Source organism: Humulus lupulus, chromosome 9 (assembly GCF_963169125.1).
Source record: "Humulus lupulus chromosome 9, drHumLupu1.1, whole genome shotgun sequence".
In the NCBI taxonomy this organism is placed as follows: Eukaryota; Viridiplantae; Streptophyta; class Magnoliopsida; order Rosales; family Cannabaceae; genus Humulus; species Humulus lupulus.
The window spans coordinates 6530614-6547609 of NC_084801.1; the positions used below are offsets into that span (position 1 = coordinate 6530614).

Below are 16996 nucleotides of genomic sequence, written 5' to 3' on the forward strand. Positions count from 1 at the left end.
AAGCGGAGGGGTACCAACCAACGGATACTCATAGAATTTGACATTGGATATTTTTGCCACCAAATAAAAAAATTTGGTACTAAATCGTAAGAAACGTTAAACATTGGGTACTTTTGCAACCTTTTTTATCTTATTATTATACAAGTATGATAATTTATTAGTGTAACAATATTTTTTTTATTTTATTAATATGGTAAATAAGAAATATGAGAAAACATTTTTCTAAATAAATAACATGTATGGTAATTTATTAGTGTTATTACATTTTTTAAATTAATTTTTAATGATTAAGTAGTTAAGAAGTATAATTAATATTATTATATTCTATAAAATGAATAAAAAATTATATTAAATGAGAAAATAAATAGAGTAATTTGAAAAGTTTTAGAGTGTAACATCATCTCCTTGGTATTCTCTTTTATATCTCTTATATATAAAAAGTGTGTAGATAACAGAAATTCTTACTTTTAACTATTTGTTTAGTTAACTTTAACTGAATATTCTAAAATAACTAATTAAAATGTTTATTAATTATATTAATATAAAATCAAATATTATAAAATAGCATTATTATAATAATATTTAATATAAAACTACATATATAATAATTATATTAATATAAATATTATAGAATATAATTATTATGATAATATATAATACAATACTAGATATTTAACAATTATGTTAATATAACTTTAAATGTTATAAATTATTATTATGATAATAATATATAATTTTAATTTTTTTACTAAATTTAAATATTATAAAATATTATTATTATAATAATATTTAAGACAAAACTAGATATTTATTACTTATATTAATATAAATTTAAATATTGTAAAATATTATAATAATAATAAGATATAATACATATTCTTAATTTTATTAAAAAAAAATTATTTATATTTAAAAAGGTTATCATATTACACATATTTTGTGGGTTTATACAATGTTTAACCCTGCGTTTTGTTTCATTATCTATTTGAACCCTATGTTTTATCAAAAGTACCCATATTGCGCCAATAAAGGTCAAAAATATTTTGCCGGTGCAATTTAGTGCTGGCAAAGGTTGTCGTTGATATTTCGTCGGTGAATTACCTTTTGTCGACGTGTTACTGATTGCCTCGACAAAGTATGTTGTACTGACGATTTTAAACGCCGGCAAAAGTCAACTCGCCGGCAAAAGTGCTTCAGAATTTGCATCGACGACCTTTTTTCACTAGCGGTTGGACCACTTTCACCGGCGAACAATGTCGCCAGTGAAAGTTGAATTGGTGGGACTTTTATCGGCGCTCTATAGAGCGCCGCAAAAGTCCCCCTAATTTTTTTTAGAAATTATATAATTTATTTTTTCATATTTATTAATTAATATAATTATAATTTTTTTTATATTTAATTATTAATTGATAATTAATTGAAATTAAAATCAAAATAACTAATACTTAATTAACATTAAGAATTCAAAAGTTTACATATTAATTGTTCAATACGGACACTTAAACACAATAATTAATAAGTTTAGTACAAACACTTAAACACAATAGTTAATAAGTTCAATACAAATACTTAAACAGAATAATTATGAAGTTCAGTACAAACAAATAACACGCAACAAGCAAGAAGTTCAGTACAAAAAATTTAACTTATAAATATAAAGTTCAATACAAATAAGAAATATACTAAAACCTAGAGTCGAGTGGTACCAGCATCATCATCATCATCAAAATCATCCTGAGTAGGAGGTGGCAGAGCTTGTGCCTAAAAGAATCGTGGAGGATAATGAGGAAGCGGGGGCGCCAATTGTCCAAGGTTATATTGTGACCACAAATTAGCCATTTGAGCCATCCAGACTTGTTGTGTCTGAAAATAACTTTGAAATTTCCCCTGTTCTTGCCTTCGATGTTCCTCTTGTTGCCCCTGCCATTACTCATGTTGCCTCTGTTGTTCCTTAAGTTGCATGCGAAGTTGAGTAAATTCTTCTAGGCTATATTGTGTCTGACTGGAACTCGAACCAGAAGAGATGCTAGTCGCTCATTTTCCACCAATAGCTTTCAGTCTTGGTTGTTGGTTATATCCTCTCGTGTGACGAGATCACTGACCTAGGATCTCTATCATAATGTGTAGGTTTCGAGGAGCAGAGGTTGGTGAAGCATCGCAAGAAAAAGCATACTCGGTAGTCGGCGCTGGCCAGGAATTACGAATCTAACACATCTCCACCTAGTAGTCAAAATAAAATTTGAAATCAAGTTAGAAATATACATAAATAATATATTAGCTTACTAAAAATTAATTTTAACTTACATATTTATTCTTCGTAAACTTATTTCACCAATTTTCACTTTTGTGATGGAATTTTTCGAAGGTGTCAATGATACTTGGAAGCTCCCCAGTCTCTGAATTAGCCTAGTTAATAAATAGTGTAATTAAAAAAATGATAATAGATTTAATTTTTTAAAATAAATGATATTATAATTATTTAGCTAATCATGAAGGTAAGCTACAATAGACTTTGATCCCCATCCTCCTTTTATTGACATTTTGCTCCGATTCGCAGCATTTTGATTAGAAAGTTTCTTCAAAACAGTATTATACAATTTATTGAGGATTTTATTTTAAGAGATAATTTAGTGTAATTTAATATTTTTTGTTTAGGTTATTTGTACCTGATGCTTTTTAGTTGTCCAGTATGCAATCAGAAATTCTCAATCCTCTTGGGTAACTGTTGTGGTCGGACTCTTACTTGCTATCTCAGCACCCATATCCTTAACTTTTTTCTTCCATACCTCCTTCAAATCGGCCATATAATCTCAAAGACCCTTCATCATGGTACAAGCAAGCTCATCCATGACTTTAACATTGTCTTTTGGATAAGTAAATTTGATCTGCAAAACATTTAAACATTGAAAAAAAAAAATCATAATTGTTAAGAATATAATATGATTAATTTTATGAACTTTGCAATGAATATAATAGTTTTATTACATCCAATATGTGCAACACTGTCTGGATGTCTGTTGCAGGCACTTGTTTCCATTCAAGACACTGAAGTAATAGTAGTTCGAACGATGAATTTGCAAAAGTTTAAGATATTCACTGCAGCACACAAGTTATAAACCTTCTGTTATCACTGCAACACACAATATTTAATCTCAGAACCTATTTCACTGCGGATGAATATTTAAGATATTCAAACTCTTCTAACAGTTGAATAGTATTATTAAACAAAGAATAATATTCATATTCTTATTTCTAAAGTCAAATAAGATTAAGACATTCATAAACAAAAAATAAATATATTTCTTAAAACTTTATTGTAAACCTAATTTATCTCATGCTATTAATTTACCTATTATTATACTAACAAGATATTACTTATTCCAATTACATATCTCATGTTATTCATATTACCTATGATCATGTGTGTTATCCAAAAAATTGGCATGATGACGTGGCATGTGATTCCCAGACACGTGGCTGACACCTGGAGGAACTCTGCTAAGGTATCGACCAGAAGACGTATTAGAAGCAGTAAGCAGCCCAGTCTTACCTACGACCAATCTGGTCGATAGTTCCGCATGCAACGTAATATTACTATAAAGATCTTTGTAAATCCCGAATTTAACTCACACAATCTCCTGGATATCCGGTTATTTAGGAGAGAATATCTGTAACAAAATCATGTAATCCCCTTGGAGCCTATAAATAGAGAAAGATAGCTCAAGGAAGGGACTTTTGGCTTTCAAATTACTTGATATTAGTGTAATTCTATCTGAAATATTGTATTGTTCTTCAGAGGTTGGTGAAACTCATTGAACCCTAGTTCTTTGATCACTTCTTTGATTCTCACATCAATAACAGCCTAAGTGGACGTAGGTTATTACCAGATCCTGGGGCCGAACCACTATAAAATATCGTGTTCTTATTATTTTTGTCATTACGTTCTTCTCAACGCATTCATCCACATCAAGCATAGCCGAACCACTATAAAATATCGTGTTCTTATTATTTTTGTCATTACGTTCTTCTCAACGCATTCATTCACATCAAGCATATTCTGACTCCGTGTCAGTTGACCAAAATCTGGGTCAACAATGTGATTCTTATTACCTATCTCATGTTATTCATATTACCTATATCATGCTATTCATATTAACACATTTCATATAGTAATTTTAATTCAACACAATAATAAAAATAAATTATCCATATAGAAACATACTTTTTCTCAAATGAAATTTGCGAATACTCCAAATCTAATGCAAACTTTGTTCCTTTTTATGAAAAACAAATCTGAAAAAAAAAAAACTAATCAAATTTAAACATAAACAAATAAATAAATTAAACCACAAATCAATTCTAACAACAATGTCCTCTTTGACAAATAAAAAATAAATTTTAGAAAAATAAAATCTATCAATATAATTAACTTATTCAATCAATATATCAACTTAATCTATCAATATATTACATTTAACAAAATAAAACAAACTATATTGATTTTTCAACAAAAAATAACAAACTATATTGATTTTTAACAAAAAATAAAAAAAATTATATTAATATTTAACAAATATTATTAAAAAAAAATGTAATACCTAAGAGAATGGGCAAAGATTGGCGGCAACAAGGTCGGAATGGTGAGGAAAACTCAACAATTGTGAGGGAAGAAAAAATCCAAAAATGTGGCCCCAAATAATTTTATGCATAAAAAAAATTTGTTAAAGATATTTATAAACAAATAGAGACAAATAAAGAGAAATTTAGAGGGAGAAAAACTCAAAAAATAACATTTAGAGGGGCATACCCGTTGGTGGAGGCGGAGGTTTTCGGACCAGTGGAGAGAGAAAGAGAAAAGAGAAGAGGGGAGCAAGAAAAGGGCTCGGGTGGGGATTTATTCTAAGAGATTTTTGCCGGCACGTTTCGCTGCGCCAGCAAAAGCTAACAAAGGCACCGACAAAAGTCCCCACTTAAAAAATAAGTGGAAACACAGAGTTTTGTGTGCGATATACTTTTGCCAGCGCAATTACCTTTCTCACCAAAATTTTGGTTCCATTTCAGCACACGGGAATTTTCCCTCCAAAACTTTTGCCACCAAAAAGTTGGCGCGTCCTGGTGGGAAAATTTTCCAACCTTTGCCAATACCTTCTGGGTAACCCGCCGACAAAAGGTACCTATACCAGCACAAAATAGTGTCGGCAAACCATAGACTCTTTTGTCAGCGCGTTAGTGATTATTAATGAAATTCTTAATAATCATTATTTAAATCCTTTCTATGCATGTCCCGTTATTTAAATTCTTACCCTGCTTTGTGATTATTAATGAAATCTTTGTTCTCTTAAGAAAAGAAAAAAAATCCTATTAATTACAAAAAATATTAATTATCCTATATTTTTAACGAAATAAATGACAATGGCTTATGAAGTGACCACGAAAAATATTTGTATCATTAAGTAGAAAAGTAAGTTTTCTATTATTCAGAAAATTACGTCATTCATCTTTTTTTTAATGATCAAAATGGAGATAGAATTATAATTACGATACTTTTGGCAAAAGTTACAAGTTGGGCGGACCCTTATGCAAACAAATTATGGTTCCTTAGAAAAATTCTTCTTTGGTCCCTTTCAAATAAATAAATAAAATAAAAAAACTCACAAAGAAATACAAAAAAACACCAAGCATTTAAACTAGTCTTTATCCATGTTTTTTTTTATATAAAATTATTCTTTTTCTTTTTATATTTCATGTGTACACACGATTATATTTTTGGAGAAATTACAAAGTTGGATGGCTTATCTTCCCGTAAACAAATAATTATATATTATCTTCCCGTAAACAAATAATTATATATTTTACAATTATAGTAATCGTAATTCTATGAAAACCTTATAAATCGACAAGAGAATATTTACGCATGTTACTTTATTTCTACATTTTTTCTCACATTTCCACGAATAATGTGAACTCGATGAATCATCATAAATCAAGTTTTGATATTTGACGTAAAATTCAAAATGATGTCACGTAATTTAATATTGGATGATCATTTATTTAAATTTAAAATTTTGTTCTCAAAATTTTCTGTTTTTTTTTAAACTTTGTTTTTAAAAATTGTTTTCTGAAAACAAAGCCAAGCAGCATAACTTGTTTTCAAAAAACAGTTTTTAGCTTTTAAAAATAAAAAACAGTTTTTTAGTTAAGGAGCCAAACACCCTCTAAACTATTCGGAATTTTCTAAAAATTTGCAAGATACTCTAAATAGCTACAATATACACGGTCATAAAAAAATCGCGAAAACTGTTCATGGGTCGAGAACACTGAGAGCCCCACCGGTAGAGCTTAAAGTGAAGCCCCTATAGGAAAATTGTCATATATATATATTTATGACAATTCTTCTATAGGGGCTTCACTATATATATATATATTTAGGACAATTCTCATGTAGGGGCTTCACTATATATATATATATATATATATAGGACAAATCTCCTATAGAGGCTTCACTTTAAGCCCTATCGGTGGCGCTCTCAGTGTTTCTTAACCCGTGAATAGTTTTCGGCGCAATTTTTTTTTATGACCGTATATATTGTAGCTATTTAGAGCATCTACAAATTTTTAGAAAATTCCGAATAGTTTACAGTACCGAAAATTAGGTCCAAATATATTGTTTTTCACGCGCATAAAAAAAATTAGTCACGCGTGCAACAACATGTTTGAACTTAGTTTTCGGTACGGTAAACTATTCGAAATTTTCTGAAAATTTGCAGGATGCTCTAAATAGATACAATATATACGGTCATAAAAAAAAATTGCGCCGAAAACTGTTCACGGGTCAAGAAAACTAAGAGTCTCATCAGTAAAACTTAAAGTGAAGCCCTGTCGGAGAATTGTCATCTATATATATATATAATCACAACGGCATTAGAATAATATTATCTCTTTTTAATTAAAAAGAAGAAGAAGAAGAAGAACATTGATCAATTTTTCTAAAACGGTAGAAACAACATTCCACTTAAACTATAAAGAGGTGCCTATGATTATGTAACCTTCGTACGTACGTAGTAACTGTATGTGTAGCGTATCACTTGGTTTAATAAATAGCCCAATTTTTTCAACGAATAAATAATTTTCTAACTTGTTATTTTTATTTAAATTCTTACTACGCTTTGTGATTTATGTGTACGAACCAAATTTTAGAACCTTCATAGTAGTTAGGCCTGATCCCATTATGTAAAACTTGATCAATTGCATTGACTCATTGACTTTCCTAAACACAAATATACTATACATAAATATATATATTTATAATCATGGCCATATGATACAGCACATATCATTATATACTAGTGCAACAATGGACAAGGCTCATACAACCCTACTTATTCTCTTCTCTATTCTCCTCACCATAACTCCCAGCCTTGCCCAGTCAGCTTGCAACAATGGCGCCAGTCTATGCTGGAAATGTTCAGACAAGAACGACAGTGATTCATCCCCATCGGCCACATACAAAGACAACCTCAAAGCTCTCTTGCTCTCCTTCCCAACCGCCGACCAAAACGACGTCGGATACTACAACATCTCAAAGGGTACAACGCCCGATGATACAGTCACTGTGATCGGACTATGCAGAGGAGACATAGTCAACGACACTAATAATAAACCTTGCCAGAGTTGCTTGAGCGAAGCTGCCACTTCGGTTTTGGCAAATTGTCCAACTCAAAAGGAGGCAATCATATGGGCCGAGCAGTGTATGATAAGGTACTCAAACGACTCGAGTTTTCATCTCATGAAGGAGGAGCCACTTCAGGTGTTGACAAGTCCCACTAATTATACAGACGTGGGGGCTGAAACGTTCAATCCAAAGTTAAAGGCTCTGCTTGATAATTTGACCACGGCCGCTAGTTCGAGCGGTGGAAAGTACGCATCGGGTAGTGTCAATGTCACGGCGTCTCGGACGATACTCTCTTGTTCAGTGCATACCAAGCCTGAGCCTAGAGGAGTGTAGTGATTGCTTAGATGAGTCGAGCTCGAAGATCCCAGATCGAGTTGAAGGAGCCAGAGTACTTAAACCTGATTGTACTCTCCGCTACGAGAAAGCAATTTTCTACACCCCTACTAGACTGTCTTCTACCACTAATAATAATCAGACCTCTGGTAGTGGTCCCTCTACATCTACAGGTACGTTTTACCTATACAATTTTTAGCTGGCAAATAGTATTATTTATGTGTTTACTTTGTATGATATTGATGAGATCTTTTTTGCAAAATAGGTGAAAAGAAGAATAGTGAAGATAAAATTGTTGTTCCTGCTCTTTCGAGTTTGATTGGAGTGGTTGTACTTGGTGTATTGGTACATGGATTTCCTTGATGAGGTGAGGAAGAATAAACTTTGGAAGTAAGTTTTAGCCAAATTCTCGGTGGAACCCCTAAAAGAGGCACATAGGTGCACCTTTGGCGTTTTTTCGGTTCGGGAAGTATTTTCGGCGACTTATTTTTTTTAGGAACGTATGCATAGTAGTTATTTAGAGTATCTGGCAAATTTTTAAAAAATTATTAATAATTTACGGTGGCAAAAATAAGATTCAAATATGTTATTTTTTACTCACATAAAAAAAAATTAGTCACTCGTACAACAACTTGTTTTGAACTTAATTTTCGGTACCAGAAATTATTCGGAATTTTCTGAAAATTTTTCAGTATGCTTTAAATAACTATAATGTACACTGTGATAAAAAAAAATTCACCGAAAATACTTTCCGAGCCAAAAACACTAGGTGTGCACCGATGTGCCCCTTTTTAAGTTCCTAGGAGAATTCTCCTAAGTTTTATATTATTATTTGCAAATTATAATCAAAATTAATTAATGGGCGTATATATTTGTACTAATTACTGCCATTAATTTTCTTGGTGTGACAGATCAAGGAAGTAAGCAATGGTTTGGATTAGTCGTAATTTTAATAAGAGGAGGCCGACTCTCTTGCAAGTTATTGGTCCTACTCTGCGAGTGTTTGAAATTCTGAATTTTTGGGAGGTGATTCCCAGTTTGATGATCATCATTTTTTTTTTTAAGTTTTGGTTTATAAATTTTTGGATCTCATATGAAAAGAAAAGGAAGTACGCAATTAATGGGCAATAATTATTAATTATTTTTACTTCTAAATTCTAATAGTTTATGTTTGATTAATTTTTAACATTAGAATAATAATTATTAATATTTTGCATTGTGCAAACAGAAGTTTAAAAATCTGCTTTATGAAAACAATTTTTTTCTGCATAAAATATTTTGACAAATATATAGATAATTTAAAGGAGAATAAAATCTATATCTAAATGTAAGGAATATTTCACACGTCTTGTGTCAGGTAATATTTCATACATGTGGAAATAGTAATGATACGTACGCACAAAATATATGTAACTAAATATTATTTATAGTGATGCGTTTGTATTTTTTAGAACAATTGATCCCATTTTAAAAAAATATGATTTATTAAATTAAACTATCACATTATTGTGTCTAATGTTTGAGTGTATATTTTAAGTGGACATATCATTACTCTTTCGACATCCCATTTTAATAATGAGGTATCATTCTAAAAATGATTATGCATTTGTAGCAGAGAATCTTGATTAATCATACGATTATTTAATAGAAATTAAGAAAAAATTAATTGGTGATAATGTTTAACTAACCTTCACATTTCGATTTCCCTACTACTAGAGTGGCAACAAAATACATTTTTGATAAAAACGTACACCTGGCTAATTCATTTTGTTCAATTAAAATATCAAAATAAACACTGTATTAAATAAGTTAATATTAAACTATCATTAGGTACGATAATTATCATAAAAAGAAACCTTAATTAATAAGTACCATAGTATATTAAGACAAGATTATAATATTGATGGTTTTTTACAAGATTGAAGAAAGGCAATAGTATAACAATTGAAAGAAAAAACAAAACATAACTTTGACAAATTAAAGTTTAAAAAATTGGTCTCCTACGTACATAATCTGGTTTAGAAATTGCCAATTAGGCTTCAGTATTTTGGCTAAATACATATTTAGATATTGTGTTTTGCTAAATTACATTTCAAATATCATATTTTCCAAAATAAATCAAAACAGTGTTTTAGATTAAATTTTGCTCAAAATAATTTTAAATATAATATTTCATCTTCTTTTTCTCGATCATTTTCTCTACTTCTCTAAACTCATCATATGTCAGAAGACTCTACAATTTCAAATACAATTTTGAACTTTGTATTGTACAAAAATTATCAATCGAACCCTTGTTTTAGAAAATAACAATCTAGACTCTGCGTTTTGAAAAATAAAATATAATAATCTCCTAGCTCGGTTTCGGTCAATTTTTTTTAAAATAAGACTAAAATACCTTTAACTATATTAATTGAAGAATTAATTAAATAATTAAAATAAGATTTTAATATAGAAAATAATTTATATTGACTTTAAAATAAAAACTATTTTTTCTCTCTCTCCTCTCTTTCTTCTCTCTAGACACCCAATTGTGAATGATTAGTAGTCAAAAATACACATTTATTTATTTTAATAGCTAAAATAAATTAAATTTTAATTTATATGATTTATTTTATAATTGAATATATTTATTTTTAATTTTATTTATTTTATTTTGTAATAATAAAAAGCATTTTGGGCTCTAGCAAAAAGGAAGAGAAAGAAATAAGTAAAGCTGAAAAAGAAATCATTTTCTAAGTCAAAAAGCTCAATTTAAATTTAAAGCCCAGGCTCGCCTGCCTTCTCCACCCAGCGCGCCACTTGGCTCTTTGTCCTAACGCCACGTGCTGATTTGTTGGAGCTCTGCGCCTAACTCGCCTGTGACCCTACCCACACCCCAGTCCACCTGCTTCCCTTGCCCAGCCCACGCGGCCCAAGCCCGCCTGGGCCTCATTTCCTTTCTCTTTCAGCAGCCCAAACACATTAGCTTCCATTTTCTACTCATTTTTTGTCTTTGTAATCCCATGAACTCCTTATTTTAACACTCAACTCTCATGAAATGTAAATGCCAAAAATAGATATGATAACACTATAAATAATAATATTTATAATATAATTTGGTTTTAAATAATTAGATTTATTATTAATATTATTATTTCTTTTGTAAGCCCATAAACTTTATTTTCTTTTACATTGTAGTCACTTCCTCTTCCTATAAATAGGATCACAATTTCACTTATCTACCACACCTATGACAATTTTCTTTAAATTCTCTCTCCAAGTTAGGAAAAATGGTTATATTTTTTTAGTAAAATTGTGAGAATGACTATTTAACTAGGCTAGGGTAAATTTTTGCGAGATTAGGGGCGAAACTTTGTATTTTGTAATCTTTATTTATTTTTATAAATGTTTGTCAAAGCTAATTATTTAAGTTTTATTATTTCTATCATTATTTATGTAATTAATATTTATTACTAATTTTATATAGATTCAGTCAAACTTTTTCTATGTAATTTTTAAAAAATTTATATTAATTTTATTATTTTGTGAGTAGTTTTTTACTACATTATAGCCAAAATAGTAATTGTCGCTTCTAGATTTCTCGTAACAATAGTATTAGCATGAAATTTTAATTTGTTATTTTGTAAATGGTATTTTATTGCATATTGTCAACTTATTATGTCGATTCTAGGTTTCTCATAATAATAACATGTGCGTATACTTCAAGTATGAAACTTTATTACTCAAATATAGTTACAGTTTATCAAAATAAATAGGTGACCAAAATATACTGTGGAACCCGATGCATCACCAAATTTTGTTATTATTTATTATCTTTTATTTTAATCCTTCAAATAAACAAATCCACAAAAATATATATATTTTTTTTACTGTTTTTATATTACTTACATTTTAATTGTTTTATTTGTCTCTTTGTTTCCTTACCAACTTGTGAAATCGACCGTCCATCCATATACTACTACGACTCCCGCGCTGTGGAAGTCACTTTTGGGCCTTAATTTGTGAACACTGTGATTTTTTGTTTCTTCTCTCCATACACCCAATCTTTGAACATCTTTGGAGCTTCAACAGAGGGAGAAGGGGCGTGACATTTGGGTTACTAGCAAAGTGGCTTCAACTCGATCTCAATCCCATGGTTGGCTATGAATTTTTTGGAGCAAGCTCACTGCAGAGATCTCAATCTCGGTCAACGACACTGGGCAAGCAGATCTGGGGAGAAAAGTTCATCACAAAGTTATTCACCTTGCCTAGCTCACTCCAGAGATCTCAATCTCGGTCGACATCCACTAGGCATGCAGTCGTTGATGGAGAGTTGTCGCCACGAAACCAATTCACCATCATTAAGCATCGCCGGAGTTGAAAGAGTAGACTTTGCCATAATTTCTCAGATTGATCCATCCACGTGGTGCTGAGGGGCCTAGGGTTGGGGTCTGTTCACGCGTAGCTCAATGCTGAGGTTGAGGTACACGAAGCTAAGGGTTGAATAGTTTTTTTTTTTTTCTCATGTGGATTTTTAGGTTTATTGCCAAATCTAAAATGGGGGTGGGGATGAGAAGAACGAGAGGTGTGGGAGGGAAAAGGGAGATCAGACGAGAGAGAGAGAATATAAAAATTTATAAGCTTATTTTTCTTGAAATTTTAATTAATATTATATTTTAATTAGAGTTCCTAGTTACTTTTCTTTTTATTTAATTAAGTAATTTATAAAAGTAAGAGTATTTTGGTTATATTATAAATTATTTTGACCATAATTAATATAGGTTACTAATTTGTTTTATAAAATGCATGGTCTAAATTGTCAATTTTCAAAATAAAAGATCTGATCTATAAGATTTTCACAACACAATATGCAAAATGATCATTTTCTTATTTGAAATTATTCTGCCCGAAATTTAGTCTAGGGTATTATTTTTATCTATGTTGTCAGACAAAGGGTATGAAACACCACTTAACATAACTTCGGGTCCAACCGAGTAATCACACAAAATACAAGTTCTAATATTAATGTTATTTTCCCGATCTAGTTTTCTAATTAAAATAGTACTAAAAAGAAAGGATAAATGGCACTTGAGTTCCCAATTTATATTAATAGTATCACTTGGGTTGTAGGCCCAATTTCTTGAGGCATTAAGTGCCCATATAATATAATTAAATTCAAGATAAAATTCACACAAGTCTTTAGTTGTCAGGCTAAACATCACTTATTATGTAAATATTTTAGCAAATATGTAAATATCTATTAATGAATAAAATTTTATGTTAGTAATTTGAAGTAATATATATTTTTCTCCTTTTTAAAAAAGTAATATTTATTTTTAAATGTACTAGTGAAATTAATTTACATTTTTTATTAATTAAATATAATTTTATTTGACTTTTACAATTTTAAAATCAATTATAATAATTAACGAGTCTTTAGAAATTTTGTCTGTTATTACCAGCGAAGCCTTAAGCCGATAATAACACTGGAATCTAGCGGTAATAATCATTACCGGCAGGGGGAGCAGCAGACCTTAGACAAAAAAATAGAATATGTTATAAATTTAAACAAAAATTTAAAAAATTAAACAATAAAATTTAAAACACATGTCGTGGGGGTTGTGGGGTGCTGTGGGTGTGGAGGGCTCGGGTGGAGGGGCTCGGATTGGGGGGTGCCGTAGGTGTGGAAGGGCTTGGGTGGGGGGGTGTTGTGGGTGTGGAAGGGCTTGGGTGGGGGGTGTTGTGGGTGTGGAGGGGCTCATATGGAGGCGTCGTGGGTGTGGAAGGGCTCGGGTGGGGGGTTTCACGGATGTGGAGGGGCTCGAGTTCAAGAGGGTGGGCAGATGATGTGGAGGGGCTCGAGTTAAAAAGACTTCACATTATCAAATTTTGAATGTTTTCAAAGAAAAAGGAGAACATTTGCTGAAGCGAGAGAGAATATCAAGTAGTCACAAACATATAATAATATCAATAAATAAATAAAAAACTTCAACAAAACCAAGAATCCTAGTGAAGGGAAGAAAAAAAATCAACACAGTTACTTAGTTTAGCCTCTTCAGTTCAGGTCTCCAATATTTTTCCGCATGGGATATCTCGGAAGAACGAAAGTTATTAGTTTGATCATCCTCAGAGGCAATACAAAAAATTAAAGAATATCTGAAAACATCAACATTTTCAAAATTTCAGTAACTTCCAAGATCATAAAATGGACAATATTTACTCAGTAAAGCAAGCACCTTACCAAAAAAAACGAAAGAGTTTGCTTCAATATTACTTAAGAGAGGATGAAACATAACATTATAGTGAAATTCATAAAAGAATCTGCCATGAGAATCGAAGAAACATTCGGCAACGAATTAAAATGTCCCTTCTCTTCAGTTCAGGTCTACATAACATTCCTCAAAAATTTTATCAGAAGAACCAAACCATAAATCATGACCGCTTACATGAATAAATGGAAATACAACACAGATTGGCATACCTTTGAGAACTTCCTAGTGTCCGAGTGAGCCTATCTACTATGGGAAATTTATCGAGAAGGAAGACTACTCGGTTTTATAGTGTTAGGACGACAAAACCCTAACCTTGCGAGAATCGGCCGACTGGTAAGATTTTGGGCCGAAAACCCGGAAGGAGTTGGATCTATTCTCTTCAATTTAAATGGGCCTTTTATTGGGCCTACAATATGGGCCTTTCTAAAATACACACTTAGGATTAATTACATAAAGCACTGTATGTTTAAAAAAAGTTTGAAATATACGGTGAATACAAATAATTACATATATACGGTGCTTTCAAAAAAATATACGGAGATTAGTAAAAGGAAATAAAACAAGAATACAATTCATTAATGTATCAATTTGATCTCTAATGAGTAAAGAATAACTTTTTTTATGTCAGTATGATGAAATTTTATTTTGTCGTTTACTCATAAAAAAAAAGTAACATCATTAATTGATGTAATTTAATTATGTTGATGTGATATAATAATATTCAATCATTTTCTTTTCAATTTTTGTATTTTTATTTATTTAAAATGAATGTATTATTAATATTAAATAAATATTTATGCTGGCATAAATTATAATATTTTTAATAAATATAATCTATTTCTATACTAGTAGTTATATATTTTTTCTAATATTTGTTATTTATAAATTTTTTTACAAACATGTACTAAATTCACAAGTTAATTTTATAAATTTTTGTAACAATCATGTTAAATAAATTTTATAAATATTTATGTAAATGTTAGTTACAAAAATAAATTTTTTGATTGTGAAATTATTTTCGTAAATCGTTGTTACAAAATGTAAAATTTGTTTAAAAAAAATATTGTATTTCACCACTATATATATTCATTAGAGTGTTTTATAAATAATGAATATCTTAAATTTATATTTTTAAGTTGTATAACATAAATATGAAGGTTCCTATAATTATTTGGTACAATATTGTAACAATATGGAAAAAATATAATATTTTTATGTATATTTTGGTTATGATTTCTTAACTATAAAATATTTTCGTAAATGTTAGTTACAAAATTATATTTCTTAGTTATAAAACTAGATTTGTAAACTATTGTTACAAAAATAAAAAATTTAGTTACAAATTTATTTGAAAGTTTTATCTACAAAAAAACAAAAAAAAATCTACAATTCTATAACGGATTTTGTAAATATTATTTACAAACACGTAACAGATATTTACAAGTTTGTAACAGATATTTACTAGTTTGTAAACGTTGTTCACAAAAAATTGTATTTTACAGCTTTTATTTATGATTTTGCCACTCCGTATTTACAATTTTGCCATTCCGTGTTTTTATCCAAAAATTCCGTATTTTTGTAATGCACCGTATTTTTCAGATTTTTTTTAACTTTTAGTGCATTTTTGTAGATTTCCCTTTTTTATTTTCTTACAGTTCTTACTTTTTTTTCTTTAAAAAAAATGCTATCATGTTTTCAAAAATACAATTTTTAAAATTTCATAAATACAAAAAAAAAAAAAACAGATATAAGAATCAATGGCATGTAAGAATCTTCTCAACTCTTTCTCTAGTGATCCAACTGCAGCCTTGAAAATATTTAGATCTTCTCTGAGTAATATATTCTTATCCAGGTTCTTGACAATATTGATCTCCTTTTCCAGGTAATGAATGAGGTAGTTCAACGTCTTCAATTTCAACTTTATTTGAAGAAGACTCCACCGTTTTCGATTTCAGAATTTGCATTGACTTCATTGATCTTTTGAAGTATTTCATCAAGTGCTATGCTTTGTAAAAATATCACCGGATATAGACTTGGATTACAGTAAATAACATTTAAGACTCAAAATTTCATTCAAGATCAGACCAAGTAATTGACCAGTTTCTGTATTCTGATATGATATCATCTTCTTATCTCTTACTGCATCTGAATCCACATTCTCCACTCCTTTAACAGATTCCTACCTATAAAGAACTTAGCAAAATATAGTATTCATTCTTAAGTTATAATTAGGCATTTGAAAAGTGACTGCTTAAGTATGTCCAAATTACAATTAGTATATGAAATTGTAATTTGGTCATGATCCAATTTTGAGGTCTTTGACCAGGAAGTTCAAATTGATCAACCGACCGATACTACATTGTGAATTAACTGTGTGTGGACAAAACTAGTAACTGAGCCATGCATAGCAGCAGAATATATGTATAGTTTCTCTGCTTCTACTTCTGTTTAATTGCAATATACTAGCTTTGATTTTGTCATGTTTACTTCTAGACAGACACTAATTATGATGATGTACTTACTAGTTAATAATAGTAATTAGTGTGTCATTATTTTAGACTAATCTTTCAAACCATATATATAAATAGAATTGTCTTATTTAGATATATGTAAGTTCTTCATAGTAGAGACCAACATGAATTAAGTTGATCTACTAGTGCGAACAGTGTAAACACTGACAATCCGAACTAAAAAAAATTAAGTTTTAAGACAGCTAACTAGAATCAATTCTAAACATAAA

General features: G+C 30.0%; 3 long non-coding RNA genes and 1 other non-coding gene across 6 annotated transcripts; 1 reads left to right on the forward strand and 3 right to left on the reverse strand.

Moving 5' to 3' along the window:
* Nucleotides 1-1564: 1564 nt before the first annotated feature.
* LOC133800550 (uncharacterized) lies at nt 1565-5280 on the reverse strand. 2 transcript variants are annotated; one of them, XR_009876525.1, is made up of 3 exons: nt 4808-5280; nt 2667-3130; nt 1565-2406 (listed from the first exon to the last, which is right to left on the reverse strand). It is a non-coding gene; the product is annotated as an uncharacterized LOC133800550 (long non-coding RNA). The 2 variants fall into 2 exon arrangements; XR_009876526.1 differs by lacking the exon at nt 4808-5280 and adding an exon at nt 4223-4324.
* Nucleotides 5281-7319: 2039 nt separating this feature from the next.
* LOC133800558 (uncharacterized) lies at nt 7320-9151 on the forward strand. Its single transcript, XR_009876529.1, has 3 exons — nt 7320-8178; nt 8271-8372; nt 8917-9151. It is a non-coding gene; the product is annotated as an uncharacterized LOC133800558 (long non-coding RNA).
* A 4182-nt stretch (nt 9152-13333) lies between these two features.
* LOC133801730 (uncharacterized) lies at nt 13334-14556 on the reverse strand. Of its 2 annotated transcripts, none has more exons than XR_009876928.1 (2): nt 14226-14556; nt 13334-13517 (listed from the first exon to the last, which is right to left on the reverse strand). It is a non-coding gene; the product is annotated as an uncharacterized LOC133801730 (long non-coding RNA). The 2 variants fall into 2 exon arrangements; XR_009876927.1 differs by lacking the exon at nt 13334-13517 and adding an exon at nt 13930-14140.
* On the reverse strand, nt 14034-14118 carry LOC133803050 (small nucleolar RNA Z159/U59). Its single transcript, XR_009877781.1, has one exon. It is a non-coding gene; the product is annotated as a small nucleolar RNA Z159/U59 (small nucleolar RNA).
* Nucleotides 14557-16996: the final 2440 nt, after the last annotated feature.